The 12,821-nt window shown below is 44.8% G+C and overlaps 1 non-coding gene across 1 annotated transcript; it reads left to right on the top strand.

Moving 5' to 3' along the window:
* The first annotated feature begins 7,069 nt into the window (after window positions 1-7,069).
* TRNAR-CCG (transfer RNA arginine (anticodon CCG)) lies at window positions 7,070-7,143 on the top strand. The gene has a single exon. It is a non-coding gene; the product is annotated as a tRNA-Arg (tRNA).
* Window positions 7,144-12,821: the final 5,678 nt, after the last annotated feature.

Here is a 12,821-nt window from a genome sequence, read left to right as displayed (position 1 = left end):
AGCAACAGCTATAGAAGGCCAATCCCCTGCTTTGACCTGTGGGATCTCGACACCCCGGTAATCAGAACCTAAAGGTCTGTGGGCTAAACTATGTCTAGTCGACCAAGCGGGTAATCGACCCCGCATCTCGATGTTGGAATCGCCGTTGTTATTGATAATACTCATATTAGCTAACGTTCTATATCTCTGTGGAATATCTTCACCCGCCCGCCTCTGATACGGATTCTTCATGCATACTTTCGAATCCACTCAATCCCTTCGAGAGGATATTTGATAGGGATTTCGAAGACTGATTTGCGATTCGTTGATTGTATTCACCGGTATAGGTATTGGGTACGAAAAAAAGTCGGTGATTCAGACTAAAATATCTCTTCCGGGTTCGACAAGAAGTTCGATCCCTATAGTTTTCCTGAGCAATTCTTTTGCGGGGTTTTGTCACAGCATCAATAATAGCTTCGGGCTTGGGCGGACGACCCGGCAAATAAATGTCCACAGGAATCAATTTATCCACTCCGCGAACGGTGCTGTAAGAATCCGTACTAAACATGCCTCCCGTAATGGTACATGCCCCCATAGCAATTACATACTTTGGTTCGGGCATTTGTTCATAGAGTCTCACTAGAGACGGAGCCATCTTCATGGTGATAGTACCCGCCGTTATTATGGGATCAGCTTGTCTGGGGCTGGATCTTGGTACTAGACCGTACCGGTCGAAGTCGAAGCGTGAACCAATTAATGAGGCGAATTCAATGGAGCAGCAGCTAGTACCGTAAAGGAGTGGCCACAAACTGGAAAGTCGAGACCAATTGGAGAGATCATTCAAGTTAGTCAAAATAATCGAGTTTGATGTGTCTTGATCGGGGGAGAAGGACTCCACGGAGTTAATTAGTGGATTCCCCCCACGGGAGTCGACTCCGTTCCTCTTACCCGAATAGTTAGAAATTAGGACCATTCCAATGCTCCTTTTCACCATGCATAAATCGAACCGACAATTAATATGGATATGGGGATAGACACTTCAGTAAAAGCAAATAGACCCAATTCCCTGAAACTCATAGCCCGGGGATAGGGAGAGACCGTCTCGACGTCGGGAATAACGAATACCGGGGCAAACATATAATAACGGATCTGGAATTGGATCCAAGCCCCTCCCTTTGGTTCCATACCTGATTCATAGCTTGTTAGTTTTTCAGGCCCCTCGCGGATGGGTGCGACGGATCTGGAAACCGAAAAGGCTGTATAGGGAATAAGGATGGATACTAGTAGGAGGATCCGGAAGGAATCGTGTTTAGGAAGCAAAAACATTTACATACTCCTCCTGCTTCGGTATTTATCTTCTCACCCCACCGTGTGGGTGTAACATCTTTATGATAAGTGAAGGGGGGGGGGGTTGCTGACTCCTCGATCGTTCGATCGGGGATGAGATGCCAGACGTGGCTCACGGACATCTCATCCCAGAATGGAATCGGGATGTACACCCCCCCAGTGATGAGCCAATCGTCCCTCCGATCCAGTCCTCGGAAGATGCTGGATACCAAATGGACTTGCGAGAAGATTATTAGAAACGGGACTCCCCATCCGGAAATGAGCTCTTGGCTGGAATCCGTGGAATGAGTCAAATTGCCGGAAGAACCGGATGGGGACTATATTCTACTAAGTAGGTAGTGGGGTATGGTATGTACCTCCCTACCGAATCGATGCATAAGATTGATTTATACGGATTATCTATTATGGAAAGCAATCCGTCAATTTAGATTCTTATCTGAATTTTCTCCGATTGACCATCATTGAGGAACTTATTAATGAATAATTCCTTCTCCTTCCTGATCTTCATCCCTATCCCCTGATCGAAACGGAAGTAGTGACCCTACGATCTATATAGTTCATGCGAGTCGCGTTGAATCTGGGTAATTCTCAATTAGTTCCGCTGCGATGGGCGAGACCGGCTTATCATTAAAGATTAGGGCTATACGGATTCGAACCGTAAACATTCTCGGTAATGCAGATCGGAATATATAAATTCTTGAACTGCTTCACGAACCCAACATGCTTCTTTCGTGGCATTGGGCTCCCTCATCAACTAGTCTTCCACCGGATGGGAGGAAGAAGCCATTGTTGATGCACCATCCTTTGCTTCATTATAAATAACAAAGAAATGGTTCCGTGTGCTCGAAGAACTCGTTCCCTCCGAAGCAATCCCGAAGTCTCTCGAGAAGATTCTTAGTGTTGACACAGGTTTGCATCCCGTAGACACAAATCCACTTAATTCTAAGTGTCTCGATCGCCTAGGAAGGAGATACGATACCCTCATACACCTCAAGGTTCGTAGGACGAAGAAGAGATCTTGTTGAGGTCCTCGCATTGCCCCCACCACCCTTAGCATTAGACGTATCATCTACTGACCATATCAACCCACCGAAATCGATCCTTTTTCCGATCGATTCTTCGTCATGCTACTGTTCTTCCACATCTCCCAATAGGGTAAGACATAAGTAACTTACGCGGTATATTCCGCGTAGATCGGTTGAATAGCGACGAACCCTTCCCGAGAAGCATCGGCGCACGTGTAAACGAGGTGCTCTACCGTTGAGCTATAGCCCTGTGGCTACATTAGTATAATGCATCGGATGATCCCTGTCAAGCTGGTAACCAACCGAGAAGGAGGCGAGACTCATCTTTTGCCGTTAAAATCAAATATTTATTGATGTTCTAATTGTTTGAAATTCTCTCCCTGGGTCGGTATAATAGAGTACTACAAGCAATAGAAGCCTACTTAACTCAGTGGTTGGAGTGTCGCTTTCATACGGCGAGAGTCATTGACGGCGAGAGTCATTGGTTCGAATCCAATAGTAGGTAAAACTCATTAGGTACCACAATACTTGAAATGATACCTAATAAGTTCTACAAATATTTGGGATGGATACGAAGTATTACGGGACTAACAAATCATTGTGTGTCCCATCATGCTTTTCCCGTCGTTTCTCACAGGCGCAACTAAAAGTGGGAATGATTGAGTAGTATTTGAAGCCTCTAATCTCGCCTTAGCTCTTTTAAATGCTAGATTAGCTTCAATAGCTTTCCTTCTGCCTTCGGCTTGAGCTGCGTCAGCTTGAGCTGTCTGAAGAGCTTCCCGAGCCTCCTCAGGATCAATTTCGGTAGCTCGTTCTGCTTCGTTGACTGATGTTGTTACCTGATTACTGTCTACCATGGCGAAACCACCCATCAACGCCATTGCGGACCACTGTCCATCGTGACGTACCTTCTGGACTCCCATATCCAAAGCTGTAAGAAGTGGAGCGTGATTGGGCAATACACCAATCTGGCCACTACTCGTAGATGGGACGATTTCTCGAACCTCAGAATTCCAAACAGTTCGATTAGGAGCCATTACACGAAGATTCAGTACCATCCCTTTCATTGACCCTCCACTTGTAAGGTTGCAGCCTTCGTGGTGGCTTCATCGATGTTGCCAACCAGATGAAAAGCTTGTTCAGGGAGATTATCCAATTCTCCAGGAAGAATCATTTGAAATCCCTTAGTGGTTTCTGTTAAACTAACATATTTCCCTGGCGAACCAGTAAATACTTCTGCTACGAGGAAGGGTTGTGATAAGAAACGTTCTATCTTCCGAGCCCGAGCTACCGTTAGACGGTCCTCTTCTGACGATTCATCCAGTCCGGGAATAGCTATAATATCTTGCAATTCCTTATAACGCTGTAAAGTCTGTTTAACCCCTTGTGCGGTTTCGTAATGCTCTTCACCCACAATCCAGGGTTGTAACATGGTTGAAGTCGAATCCAAGGGATCTACAGCCGGATAAATACCTTTAGCTGCTAGTCCTCTCGAAAGCACAGTGGTAGCATCTGGGTGTGCAAATGTTGTAGCAGGAGCTGGGTCAGTCGAATCATCTGCAGGTACATAAACAGCTTGAATAGAAGTTATCGATCCTTCCTTGGTAGAAGTAATTCTCTCTTGTGGGGATCCCGTTTCTGTACTAAGAGTTGGTTGATGACCCACGGCGGAAGGCATTCTACCCAATAAAGCAGAAACTTCTGATCCTGCTTGGACAAAACGAAATATGTTGTCGATAGATAAAAGGACATCTTGCTTGTTCACATCTCGGAAATATTCAGCCATTGTCAGAGCAGTTGAACCAACTCTCATACGAGCTCCTGGTGGTTCATTCATCTGACCATGAACTGGAGCCACCTTCGATTCTGATATATCTTGTTCATTAATAACTTTCGATTCCTTCGTTTCCATGTAAAGATCATTACCCTCACGGGTGCGTTCCCCCACCCCACCAAATACAGATACACCTCCGTGAGCCTTGGCGATGTTGTTAATTGATTCCGTGATAGGAACCGTTTTTCCCACTCCAGCTCCTCCAAATGATCCAATCTTTCCTCCTCGACGATAGGGAGCCAAAAGATCCGCGACTTTAATCCCCGTCTCAAATATAGATAATTTAGTATCCAACTGCGTAAATGCCGGAGCGGATCTATGAATGGGGGACGTCGTACCAATATCTACGGGACCCAAGTCATCGACGGGTTCACCAGGGACATTAGAGATTCAACCAGGAGTAATTTCACCAACAGGAACACTGAGAGGAGCTCCTGTATCGACGACGCCCATACCTCTCATCAGACCATCTGTAGCACTCATAGCTACGGCTCTGACTTCATTATTACCCGGTAATTGTTGCACCTCACGAGTAACATTAATCTCTTGACCCGCCGGGTTTTTCCCCTTAACCATCGAAGAGTTGTAGATATTGGGCATTTTACCTGGAGGGAAAGACACATCCGATACTGGTCCAATGATCTGGGTAATATATCCCACATTTCTCTCCACTGATTTAGAAATTCCAAAAGCAGAAGAACTGGTTTTCGTAACTGTTTTGGTGTATTATCTTCATTTGATTGTCGAATTGGCAGAACCATCTGGCATTTCATTGCTAATTGGTTGATGGTGGGGAGTTACTAGTTCCACACCCTTCTCCCCCTTTTTCAAACATATCATTTGCTTCCTCGGAAGTCGATTCCGATCCATCCAGATGGGTGACAGGTACTGTAGGATTTGATTTCCTCCTCTCCACATATGGGTCGGAGGCAAAAGAGCGCGATACCCACGAGTTGGTCCATCTAGTTAGATGTGATTGCTACATCTCATTCGTCGAATCCCCTTTTTTCCCCCGTCTATTCGCAAAGCGAACCAGATATCGAATTCAATCCCCTTTTTTGCTTCTACTGACCAGTCTAACCACGAAAAGATTCCCGAGTCAATGTATCGAGATGTATTACGATCTAATTCTTCAAGCAATTTCCGTGCGAAACAACCAGAGTCAGTTGCATTACATGTGGGACGTATTATAAAATACTAATGTCCCATGCTTGAGGTAGAGTTTCGACAAACGTCTCGAGTCGAATCTATCAGGACCTATTCCACGCTTCACGTTGAATTCTTCCATCTATGTCGAGCAGATCTCATCCTTGCAGGATTTACTAATTGAATTGTAAGGAGGGACTCATGTCACCACAAACAGAGACTAAAACAGGTATTGGGTTCAAAGCTGGTGTTAAAGATTATCGACTAACTTACTATACTCCCGATTATGAGACCAAAGATACTGACATCTTGGCAGCCTTCCGGATGACTCCGCAACCCGGGGTACCGCCTGAGGAAGCTGGAGCTGCAGTAGCTGCAGAATCTTCCACAGGTACGTGGACCACTGTGTGGACGGATGGACTGACTAGTCTCGATCGTTACAAGGGTCGATGCTACGACATCGAACCCGTTGCTGGGGAAGAGAATCAATATATCGCATATGTAGCTTATCCTTTGGATCTATTTGAAGAGGGTTCCGTCACCAATATGTTCACTTCCATTGTAGGTAACGTATTTGGATTTAAAGCCCCACGAGCTCTACGTTTGGAGGATCTGAGAATTCCTCCTGCTTATTCCAAGACTTTCATTGGGCCGCCTCACGGTATCCAAGTCGAAAGGGATAAACTGAACAAATATGGTCGTCCCTTGCTGGGATGTACAATCAAGCCAAAATTGGGCTTATCTGCTAAAAACTATGGCAGGGCTGTTTACGAATGTCTCCGTGGCGGACTTGATTTTACGAAGGATGATGAGAACGTAAATTCTCAACCATTCATGCGTTGGAGGGACCGGTTCCTGTTTGTGGCAGAAGCTCTTTTCAAGGCTCAGGCCGAAACGGGCGAAATAAAAGGACATTATCTAAATGCCACTGCGGGTACGTGTGAGGAAATGATGAAAAGAGCAGTCTTTGCTAGAGAATCGGGAGCACCCATCGTCATGCATGATTATTTGACGGGAGGCTTCACTGCAAATACTAGCTTGGCCTTTTATTGTCGAGATAATGGGCTACTGCTTCATATCCACCGCGCGATGCATGCTGTTATCGATAGACAGAGAAATCACGGTATCCATTTTCGTGTCCTAGCCAAAGCATTGCGTATGTCCGGCGGGGATCATATCCACGCCGGGACCGTAGTGGGTAAACTGGAGGGAGAACGAGAAGTCACACTGGGTTTCGTCGATTTGCTACGCGACGATTATATCGAGAAAGACCGAAGCCGTGGTATATATTTCACTCAGGATTGGGTATCCATGCCAGGTGTATTTCCCGTAGCCTCGGGAGGTATCCATGTCTGGCATATGCCCGCTCTAACTGAAATCTTCGGAGATGATTCTGTCTCACAGTTCGGCGGAGGAACCTTGGGACACCCCTGGGGAAACGCACCAGGCGCCGTAGCTAATCGAGTTGCATTGGAGGCTTGTGTACAAGCTCGTAATGAGGGACGTGATCTTGCTCGTGAAGGTAACGAGATTATCCGCGAAGCTAGTAAGTGGAGTCCCGAATTGGCTGCTGCTTGCGAGGTATGGAAACAGATCAAATTTGAATTCGACACAATTGATACATTGTAATTTCCGTAACTATTCGGGAATCTCATTCATTCGGTAGGATTCGTGGGGCGAACAGGGAGTATAGGGAGAAGGAACATTCCCCTCCATACTCCCGATATGCCACGGATCGGAGTTGGTAGCTCAGCGGATGAGAGCACATGGTTCCGATCCATGGGGACGGGGGTTCGAATCCCCCCCAATTTGCATAGGAGAGGTGGAATACGAGCTGCAGAGACTCGAGTAGTAAGGAAATGATTCAGTGCCTCTCAGTACACGACACAACTATTTCCACGAAGTGTTATTGGATAATTATTTGTGGGGTTCTAACATATGATTGATCAAATAGATGATCAGTCAATTGCCAATTAGTTATCGGATTCGGAGTCAGTCTCGATTCGACGCCTATTCCGAACAGACGCTGATCCTGATAGTTCAGAAATGATTTCTCCATCTCTGTGTCTATCTCATTGATGAAATGAAATCTAATAGAATCGACTGTTTTTACCTCCGAAGCGAAGGAGAAGAAATGAATGAGGAAATTCCTATGTCTGTGAGAAATCGGTTCGAAGATAAACGCGAATTTGGTGGATTGATCGGGGCTTTCCTCGAAAAAGCCACAAAGGGTTACGTTTTGAGTGAGAGAGGAAGGAATAGAGACATAAGCATTGATACCGACAGGGGGTTGTGGACTCGGTGTGACAACTGCGGTAACATGCTTTACGTGAGATTCCCAAAACAAAATAAAAATATTTGTGAGGAGTGCGGCTATCACCCCCCAATGACTAGTACAGAAAGAATCGAACTTCCGATCGATCGTGACACTTGGATTCCCATGGATGAAGACATGACTGCATAAGATGTTCCAGGTTTCTCTGACGGGGATTCTCATGGAAGTCGCATCATCAACTCCCAGAAACGAACGGGTTTAACTGATGCTGTTCAGACAGGGGTGGGATGTCTAAACGGGACACCTATTGCGCTTGGTGTTACGGACTTTCAATCCACGGGGGGAAGTATGGGTTCTGTGGTAGGTGAAAAGATTACCCGCTCAATCGAATGTGCCACGGATCAATCCCTTCCACTAGTTATTATCTGTGCTTCCGGCGGAGCACGTACGCAAGAAGGGACGTTGAGTCTGATGCAGATGGCTAAGATTCCTCCCGTCCCACAAATACATCAGGTTCAGAAGGGATTATTATATATATCGGTTCCTACCTATCCAACTACGGGTGGTGTTACTGCTAGTTCTGGTACGTTAGGGGACGTAATTATTGCTGAGTCCAAAGCATACATAGCATTTGCTGGGAAAAGGGTGATTGAACAAACACTGCGTCAGAAGATACCCGATGGCTTTCAAGTAGCTGAATCTTTATTTGATCATGGATCACCCGATTCAATTGTTCCACGTAATCCTCTAAAAGGTGTTCCGAGTGAGATATCTGAGCTTTATTCTTCAGCTCCTTGTAAAAGGAATTGAACCTCCTTTCCCCCCATTCGGTTAAACCCCCGTTTCTATCACTCTCCCTCCTTCTCATTAATCAAGTTAGGAATTATCAATTCGGGGTTGTCCTACTAATCTCTCTACCTCTCCAATGAGAGGAATTTATTCAGCGAACCGTCGTAACAATACTTTTCTATCCTTCTCTGATATCACGCCATGCAAATTATGCCACAATGCAATTATACCTCAGTAAGAAATCGAGATTAACCATCGGTATAATTTCGGACTCTGCTGTGCGCCTGATTCGACGAAGTAGACACCGCGGATGTCTGCAGATTCATTGAGTCAGTTGATCGGAGCTGGAATCAGATACCTTACCGGAAACAATATGGATTTCGTAGCAATTTCCGAGTAACTGTCTCGATATATCGAATGTATAAAAACTTCCTTTCTACGTGAGATAAGGAGACTATTATTAGACATTGGGGGATAAAAGATAAAAATAACAATATAATGTCATTATAGATACATCTATCTGTGTCATATCTTTCTTACTTGAGGTGATTCCATTACGACAGCGTCCTATTTACCTTCCATTTCTGTACCCCTAGTAGGTTCGGTCTTTCCGGCAATTACAATGATATCTCTGTTTATTTATATAGAACGGGACGAAATTCTACAATTTCTTGTTCTGTACACTATCTCACGGAAATTGTTCCATAGGATCGATCAATTACGACTACTACTCTTGCTTTTGATTCGGTCGGATATATTCTTTCCACATAGCTTCACCGGCGGTTATTTTATTTGAGCACTTGTTTTAGCACTTGGGAATCTTTAACGTCATCTCAATCTATATCTCACTTTCCCCTTATGGATAAGTGAGACGTGGATCGTTCCATCGTTGCTAAGACATATAGATCTTAGCGACCCCCACCTACGCACCAAAACAGTGGAAAATGTTCTAAACTTCTCGGAAACAGAATCCCTTCCAAGAATCCTTTTCAAAATGAAGTGATGTCGAAGCATCGGCTGTATCTGTATCTGCATCTATTCGGGGAGGGGGGGGGGGGGTAGGGTAGAGGTGGGACCAATAACAATATAAGCGGCTGATTCATTCCAACAAGGCAATTTCTGGAGGGAGTATTAATGAATCGTCAATCCGAATGGTTTCGAGTAGATTCTCCAAGAGGTTCTCGTAGATTCAGTAATTTGTGTTGGGCCCGTATCCCGGTTCGTGGCGCAATGGGTTTTCCGGCGGTTGGAATCTCTAGTTATATTGGTGAAGATTTAATCCCCACACTTCCATCTGGACAGATTGTTTTCATTCCACAAGGTATTGTGATGTGTTTCTATGGTATCGCGGGTCTCTTCCCTGGATTTTATCCGTGGCGTACGATATTTCGGGATGTGGGTAGCGGCTACAATTCATTTGATAAATGAGAAGGAATCTTCCCCATTTCTCGCTGGGGTTTCCCCGGGGGAAACCGTCGTATTTGTATCCAATTTGCAATGAGAGATATACAAGCAGTTAAATTGGAAATTCGAGGAGGTTTCTATCCTCGTCGAGTCCTTTACTTGAAGATGAGGGGTCGGCAAGACATTCCCCTAACCCGGATTGGTGAGGATTCGGCGTCGGGAGAAACAGAAGAAAAAGCTGCTGAACTTGCTCGTTTTTCACGTGTATCAATCGAGGGATTCTAATATTTCGACCGATCCGGAGGTTCCTAGAAGAAGCGAATGAGATGAGGGAAGGAAATTAGGATGGTATAGTGACGATTAGAGAAGGGAATTAGAAAAGAGGATTCGATTACGGGGATTCATCCACTTAGTAATTTACTTCGTGAATTCCCCTCCTCACCATATAAATAATATATGAAATCATACTGTTGGAGACTCCTCCGGTGGTTCTACAATACCCCACGTCGCTCCCCGGATAGAGCTTACGAAGCTAGTAAGCGACTACAATCCGTAAGAGAAGACTCTTCCTATTATCTAGAAACAATATCATCTACGGAAGATTCGTCACAGGCTGCGGTAGCTCATACGGATGCAGAACCTAGTAAATCTCTATCTACTATATATCGGAGTCTTTTAGAATGTAGGATCAGCATATCTGTATCGAAGATTCGGAATAGTCTTAAGTTCTTTATCAGGAGGAAGCAACGCCAGTTGCTCCTGATCGGGAATTATCCTCCTACCTCCCGTGGGAAAGAAATATCGACAGAGGAAAGGTCCCGTGATGCATCTCCATCTCACCCCCCAGTTGCTCTGCCTCTTCAATCAGCGCCTCCACTGGTTCGTCTAGATCCCTGCAGGGTGGGGAGGAAACCAAACATAATTGGTGATTTATCGCAAAATCCACCAGGGGATAATCCTTTGGCTCCTGCGGGTAAATATGTGTCAAGAGAATCGAGTAAGACGGAACAAATGAATAGGAAATTGGCTCGGATCGAAGCAACTCCAAATGATCCTGATTCCTGGACACGGCACCGTCCCACAACTTCTCCGTCACTCCAAATAAATGATAACTCAAATGATAAATTTTCTGTCCGCAAATCAGTGGATTCCCCCAGTAGTACAACGGCTTATGAGTCTATAAGTCTGATGCCACGGTCCATAACTCGTACTTCATCAAGGTTCAACACAGAGTTGACGGGTCAATCGAGTTCATTAGTACTTAACGATTCTGAATTGGCTAAATATCAAGCAGTAGCTCCTATTCAATATATCGGATGTCTATTACTTCTCCCTTCCGCGATTCCAATTGTCTTGAAGAATTGGTTTCTAGAACCTCGGATCAGAAATTGGTGGAATACCTTCCAGTCACAAATATTTATTAATTCTTTCCGGGAAGAGGTAGCTCTCAAACGACTTCAGGAGATAGAAGGCTTACTCCGGTTGGGTGAAACAATGAGAGGCTCTGTATATACCTAATTACAAGACTACGGCACAGATGTGTATGACAAAACTATTCAATTGGTGGTAATATGTAACGAGGGAAACACCCAGATAATCTCGCACCTAGTAACCGACGTAATTAGCATTGCCACCTCGATCTGCTTGTTCGTAGTAGGTAAAGAAAGACTCGCAGTTTCAAATTCCTGGATTCGGGAGTTATTCTATAGCTTAAATGATACGACGAAAGCGTTCTCTACTCCACCATTAACGGATTTATGTATTGGATTTCACTCCCCCCACGGTTGGGAAATAGTTGTAGATTCTCTCCTGGAACATCTGGGATTCGCTCACAACAAATATGTAATCTCTTGTTTCGTCTCAACCTTCCCGGTTATTTCAGACACAGTCTCCAAATATCGGATTCCTCGCCATTTGAGTCGTATATCTCCTTCAATCGTAGCGACTTATCACACAATGAATGAATGATAATCACTCCACCGAGTATCTGCCAGTTGCATCCAACGGAGTAGACTCACTTCTCGTAGGAATTGGATTTTATTATCCTCTTCTGGTATTGGGTAGTGGGAGGATAAAAATTTGCAATTCCCGCAATCGTCGGGATATCAGAATACTCCAAAAGAGGGGAGTAATATTTTACCTATGATGTCAAGAAACAATCTATTTGTGAGAAACCCTAATACTAATAATCGAACTATGCGAAAGAGAAGTAGTAAGGACTGGATGGCGAAGTGGTTGACCCTGTCATTTCCAATGTTGATCACTCTGGATGGAATGAATCGTCCATCCGTATCAAATGCATATCCGATTTTTGCGCAATAGAATTACGAGGATCCACGAGAAGCAACTGGACGTATTGTATGTGCTAATCGTCACTTGGCTAAGAAACCCGTGGATATTGAGGTTCCGCAATCTGTTCTTCCCAATACTGTGTCCGAAGCAGTTGTTAAGATTCCTTATGATATGTAGATAAAATAAGTACTTGCAAATGGTAAAAAGGGAGGATTGAATGTAGGCGCCGTACCGATCCCACCCGAAGGGTTTGAATTGGCTCCTTCTGATCGTCTTCCAACCGAAGCGAGGGAGAAATTAAGTAAACTTTCGTTCCAGAGCTATCGCCCCGATAGAAAGAACATGATAGTAATAGGTCCGGTTCCGGGTAAGCTATATAGTGAAATCGTATTTCCGATTCTCTCACCGGATCCTGCCGTTGATAAAGAGGTACACTTTTTAAAATACCCCCTATATGTTGGAGGGAATAGGGGAAGGGGACAGATCTATCCCGATGGAAGTAAAAGCAATAATACGGTTTACAACGCTTCGGCGACGGGAAGGATAACTAGAATAACACGTAGGGAGAGGGGGGGTGGATACGAAATCACTACCCAAGAGACATCGGGGGGTCGTGAAGTAGTTGATACTGTACCTCCCGGTCCCGAACTTATCGTTTCGGAGGGTGAATATATTAAAGCTGATTAACCATCGACCAATAACCCTAACGTGGGTGGATTCGGTCAAGCAG

Source organism: Dipteris shenzhenensis, unplaced genomic scaffold (genome assembly GCF_047967505.1).
Source record: "Dipteris shenzhenensis isolate YYH24624 ecotype China unplaced genomic scaffold, Dip_SZ_1.0 scaf0240, whole genome shotgun sequence".
NCBI lineage: Eukaryota > Viridiplantae > Streptophyta > Polypodiopsida > Gleicheniales > Dipteridaceae > Dipteris > Dipteris shenzhenensis.
This window is presented reverse-complemented; position numbering and strand designations above follow the sequence as displayed.